The 6,000-nt window shown below is 46.2% G+C and overlaps 1 protein-coding gene across 1 annotated transcript in view; it reads right to left on the bottom strand.

Moving 5' to 3' along the window:
- CNTN3 (contactin 3) overlaps positions 1-3,347 on the bottom strand; it is a 358,137-nt gene extending 354,790 nt beyond the window's left edge. The window contains exon 1 of the mRNA XM_526232.7: positions 3,104-3,347. The gene's annotated coding sequence lies outside the window, so the exon portion shown is untranslated. The remainder of the gene's footprint in view (positions 1-3,103) is intronic.
- Between the last annotated feature and the right edge of the window lie 2,653 nt (positions 3,348-6,000).

Genomic DNA, 6,000 nt, shown 5'->3' on the forward strand with positions numbered 1-6,000 from the left:
AAGCTGTTTGAAATGCTATAAAGTTCTGCCAGCACTTCTATTACAAACCCTTATTTCTTGTTTATAACATGTACATAAAAGGGGGAAAATAAAAATGTACTATGGATTGAAACTTGGCATACAAAGTTTCAACCAGGGAGTGCATTTCTCCTGCAGCAATTTTTCCAAAGAAATGTCCCACTGTGTTTAAGAGATGAGTGCAGGGGAGACTATAAGATAAAAACCATTTACAACACTCGATCCATTTCTGAAATGTTTATACAAATTGGATATGAGAATGAGATCTGTCACCCCTCAATTTCAAAGAAATGTTCTATCTTAAACTGTTCCGTGGCCCCATATTCTCTTGCCAACTATCTTTGCAACAATAATATTCTCCATTGCACTTTTTTCAAGCATAAGAAAGGAAACTGTCCACCAGCATTAAGTAATTTTATATGCATGTTAAAATTATATGCATATGCATGTGTGCATATTACAAACTACAAGTGAGCACCTTAAAGATGCTCACCTTCATAGAGACAAAGTACCTGGCTAAGATAAGAAGGCTTAAAGGCAGACTGGTGGTGACAACTAAGTCAGAGACAGCAGGCAAACATGCACAGCATCAATAAATCCTCCTGCCATCTGAATATATTCCACTACATAAAATTAACATTAGTTTTACTGCTAACAACTTACTAACTGGTGATTGGAAACCAGTCAAAGCTTCTCTATTTTGTAGTATTGCCACAGTATAGCGATATACAGATCTGGCAGTTTGGAAGTGGCAATTATATCTATATACTATTTCAGCATGAACCATATTAAGAGTTAATGAGAACTTCAAGTTGGACATTTAAATTTTGCAGTAAAAACAAAGCTGGAAGATGTGTACTGAATGTGTGAGAAGGAGTTAGGAACTTGTAAAAGAGAAAGATGCATATTTTGCAAGCAGAAAAAAGAGGCTATTAGTTTGTAATAACTGGGCATATATGAAATGTGACAGTGATAAAATTGAACATAAATCAGCAAAGGAAAGGCTACAGCTTGTTGTCCATGGCTAATCTTCTCTCTACTTGAAAGTGCTCAGCACTTTGCTCCTATTAAATGCTTTGTTGCCATTTTAAGGTACACTTGGGCTATCTGGTTGTGTCGTGAAGAATATTTAAAAGTTAAGAGTTCTCCTGGAGAAATGAACTTAACACCTTCATGTCTTCGGGCTGACATTAATGACATCCAGACAGTGAGGAGGACATGAGGCTGAATGTTATTGTCTGTGGCGGCCACAGCCTGAATCTAATTACCCTGCATATCAATTAGCCACTCGGTGTCTCGGTTATCCTACTTTTAGACAGGAGGGCCACTTGCATGCATTCAGCCTTACTATTCATCTTATAAAAGTGTACAGCAATTTGCTATATTTCCCTGGTGGATACTGATCATTTTGGGGGTCCTCAAACCACATGTTTACTCTCAACTAATTTCAAGCAAGTATTCAAAGACCAATAATTCCCGACCCCACTCTTTATTATTTGCAAGCCAACATCCTTCCATTTAGTGAGGCTGAACCCGATCAGATTTCTTTAATGAACATTCACAAGGACCTCTCCCATTGCAACCAGTGACATGCACGTATTAGGCATCTTACAAATGTTGCACAAATTGATATGAATATTAACCTGCAGTCAACTTTCTCCCTAGTCCCATGACCCACAAATGGTTAAAACCATGAACCAAGATGCCAGGTTACTGCAGCCAAAGTCAGGTTACTGTTAGTAAACACATCTAGCAAAGCAAAAGTAACACATTTGACTTGATATTGAGATATAAGCTCTTTCAAAGGCAATTACTCCTCCTTTCAATCTCTGAAGGGCTCTGACTCATTGTTCTGATTAATTCCTGTTTTTAATCTATTTACAGATCAGGATTCTTTTTCAGCTAGTGTGATATTCATCTCTGTGGGGGTAGACAGAAACCACAGCACGTACAGTCTTCCTACTTTTTTTTTTTTTTTTTAGTTATTCTTGCTTAATCATTTTAAAATTATTTCTGGATTTACCTACTCACCATATGAGCTGGGGTTTCTGACCTCCCTCCTGCACATCACGCCCTCCTTGTCTGTTGCTTTTTCTAGCTCTGTTTCCCTGCATCTTGGGTTGAGGTTAGCAGACTGGCTACCCCTTTCCCAGAGCTCTGTTCCCCTTTCTTTGCCTCTGAAAGGAGGTTTGCTGTCCTTACCGTAGCGGACACCGTTTGTTATTAAATAATACCTCCGGACACATCTCCTTGTTGTAAATCAACAAGCAAATGCAATACAGGGAAAGACATACGGATTGGAGAGTTGTACGGAGCTTTGCACAAGCAGAGCCCAGAAGCTGTTCGTTCATTTCACGCGACCAGAAAAAATTCCTGATGGTGCTATGACCCCGGTGCCCGGTTGGCACTTCCTGGTTTTCTGTTTCTGCTATTCTGTCACCTGCTTGGTTAGCTTTGCAGGGCTCCTCAGAGAACACAGAAACAGCTGAAACCAGGGTCCGAGCTCAGGAAACCTGGACTACAGCGCAGCAGGGTAAACCTGGCAAATAAACGCGATGGGGAATTCCGTCCCAAGCTGCTGATCTGTGAGTAGAAAGAAAATGCAGCTTAGAAAACTTGATCGCTAATGAAAGAATCGGCCACCCTAGCTTTCTCAGACCTGGGAATCTGGGCCTGGGGGGGTGGTTCCAGCAAAGAGGTATCACATTCCCACATTCTGCATCATGCACCTGGAATTGTTCCTCAGCATCCCTAGGAGTCACAACTTTTTTCCCCCAACTTTAACTGGTCAAATCCACTGCGCGAAGAGCAAGCCCAAGGGACCTACCACTCAATTTTCAGCGCTCCAGCTGGGGATGCAGCCTTCCCAACCCGAAACCAATCCTCGCTCCAGAAGGGGAAAAATAATCTCCCCAGAGCAAGTCCGATGAGAGAAGCATCTTTTATTCTCGACCCGTCGGGTGCATTTCCCTGCAAACAAACTTCGGGGCTGAGGAGCCATGAAGCCAGGGCGTAAAGTTTGCCCTGGCAGGTGGCTCATCCCTGTGGCCCGGCCGGCGCCAGGAGTCGGGCATCCCGGACTTACCTGGTCTCTGCAGCTCGCCAGACGCCCGCCCGGCGGCCCACCCGCCGCCGCCGCCGCCGCCACCGCCGCCGCCGCAGTTAGTCCGGGCCCGGGGGACCGCCGTGCGCGCCCGCGTAAGCCGCCGCCGCCGCAGGCGCAGCGCCCTCGTCCGCACAGTTCCCGGCCCAGCCCACGGCGCCAGCCCGCCCGCCGCTGCCGCCAAGCGCCAGGCTACTGTGGCTGCTGCCGGCGCCTAGCGAGCACTGCCCGTGCCTCCGCCACTCCGGCTCCGGCTCCGGCTCCGACGCGGACGCTGGAGGGAGGGGAGACCGGGCGGACTGGAAGGAGGGAGGGGCGGGGAGCGCGGCGGAGCAGCCAACTGGGTCCCGAGCCTCGCGTCTGCGGCGCCCCCAGCGCCTCTGCGCCGGCCGGACCCCGCGCGGCCCTGCGCTCGGCCGCGTGCACCCACGTGTGTCCGGCCTCCGCAGGGCCCTGGGCGGCGGTCACCGTGTCACCTCCGGGTGGCCTCGTGCCACGCAGTTAGGGCCCTCGGAACACGGGGTTAAGGCAGGAATTCCACTTCTAGGAAAGCCTCCTGCAGCTGCGCTCCCACAAGCGCGCAAAGATTGCCAATTTTAATATTAAAGCGGATAATTATTAAGGGCTCACTAGGTAGCAGGTAGTGGACTGCGCTAAATGAATTAGTTCATGCAGTCCCCAGAGCAACCTGGATCTATTATTATTCCCGGATTTAGTGATGAGGAAATTGGTTTGCTTAAGGTTTCAATGAGTCAGTTGTGAGAATAATCGCAACTATATTCTGTCAAGGACCCTATGAAGTAGATCTTACCACCTTTATTTGCCCAAGTATACACACAGTGGTGGGTTGAAGAACCCGGACTTGAATAAGCCTGTTGCAGTCCTGAGCCTTTGCGCTGAACCGCTGCTGACTTACTTCCAGTCAAACCCGTGCAAACACTGCAACTTTAGTTGTACGAAAAACAGTTGGGAACAACCTACCTGTCCTTCATTAGGAGAGTGGCTGATAAAATACAGTGGAGACATACAGCGGCAGAGAGAAAGGTGCATCTACTAGTATTGGCATAAATGACCTCCAAGAGGTATCCTTAGAGGCTGGGCGGAGGTGGGTCACTTCTGTAATCCCAGCACTTTGAGAAGCCAAGACAGGTGGATCTCTTGAGCCCAGGAGTTTGAGACCAGCCTGGGCAACATAGGGAGACTTTGTCTCTGCAAAAAACAAACAAACAAAAAGTTTAAATTAGGTGGGCGTCATGGCACGCACCTGTTGTCCCAACTACTTGAGAGGTTGAGGTGGGAGGATCACTTGAGGGATCACTCGAGCTCAGGAGGCGGAAGCTGCAGTGAGCCATGATTGTGCCACAGCACTCCAGCCCAAAAGACTGAGGGAGACCCTGTCTCTAAATAAATAAAAAAATAAATAAACGGTATTTTTAGGAGAACTTGGGACATGTACTGTTGATCGGCACAGGAAAGTTGGTACCTGTACCGTTTTTGTGCTTACAAACACTTACACACACACACACACGCACGCACCCTTTTGTGTGTATGTATCTATATTTATGCATTCACAATTTCTGAAAGGATGTCTAAGGATACTGTTAACAATTGTTAGTCCTGGTGAGTGAGACGAAATTGGAGCAGAGGAGACTTTATACTTTTCATTTTATAATTTTCTGACATTGTTTTAAAAATGTATCATGTTGTCCCTTCATATTAAATAATCTAGTCACATTTAATTAGACTTGACAGTTCATGGCCCTGTTTCCTCTCCTTGATCCTCTCCCTGTGATTCCTGCAGATGGAATGAAGCAACACCTCATCAAGAGCAGCAACCTGGGCAAACCAGGCCTGGTTTAACTGCACTTTCTCACGTTTGATCATTTTCTCAAGAGATACGTGTGTGGTCCTCTGCAATTCAGAATGAAATTTGAACTTCTGGAAAAACTCTCCTAGAGGGGGTTTGAGGACAAGAGGTAAGACCCAGGTCAGTCAGATGCAAGGTGCCGCTCCCTACAGCAAAGTCAGCATGTAGGCCCCCTGCATTTCCAATTGCCACAAAGAAGTTGCTTGGTACTTTGGAAGACTGAGGTGGGAGAATCCCTTGAGCCCTGGAGTTTGAGACCAGCCTGGGTAATACAGTGAGACCGCCTCTCAACAAAAAATTTAAAAATTAGCTGAGCATGATGGTGTGTGTCTGCAGTCCCAGCTGCTTGGGAGGCTGTGGCAGAAGGAGATCGCTTGAGCCTGGGAGGTCCAGGCTGCAGTAGGCCATGATTGAACCACTGCACTCCAGCCTGGGTGACAGAGCAAGACCCTGTCTCAAAACAGAACAACAACAATAACAAAAAAAGAAATTGCATGAATGGCTTGACCAGGTGATTTTTTCCCTAGTCCCCCTTACTCTATGAGCATACAACAGGATTCTTGAATACATTAGGGAACTTCTGGCCACATTTGCCCTCTCTCACTTTATCAGGAAACTGCTCATCCCCACAAGAGTAATAGCTGGATTACAAAAAATTCCGGGGTTATTTATGTTTTAAAAAGAGGTTGGGGGAGACAGGAATAGATAGAGCACACTGCTATAAATAAAAATCATGTGCTTTTTCCCCATCAGAATTAAATTGCAGTAAATTTGGACTCCTTAAGCTTCCTCTACTTAGCCAAAGAAAAAGAAATAGAACAGGTACAGAAAGGTTGTTTATGGTTGTTTCAGTTGTTACTGGTTACTGTAAATAATCTTTTTGCTTGCAATCTGGGAACATGTTGGCAAACCCCCTGCGGGTGACAAAATGTTTTATTGGGTAGAACTGGTGTGTTCTGAAAGGAGCCGAGAGAACTTTACATGCAAATTATGCTCATGCCTTGCCCCTAGC

The sequence above is a fragment of the Pan troglodytes genome, chromosome 2, assembly GCF_028858775.2.
Source record: "Pan troglodytes isolate AG18354 chromosome 2, NHGRI_mPanTro3-v2.0_pri, whole genome shotgun sequence".
NCBI lineage: Eukaryota > Metazoa > Chordata > Mammalia > Primates > Hominidae > Pan > Pan troglodytes.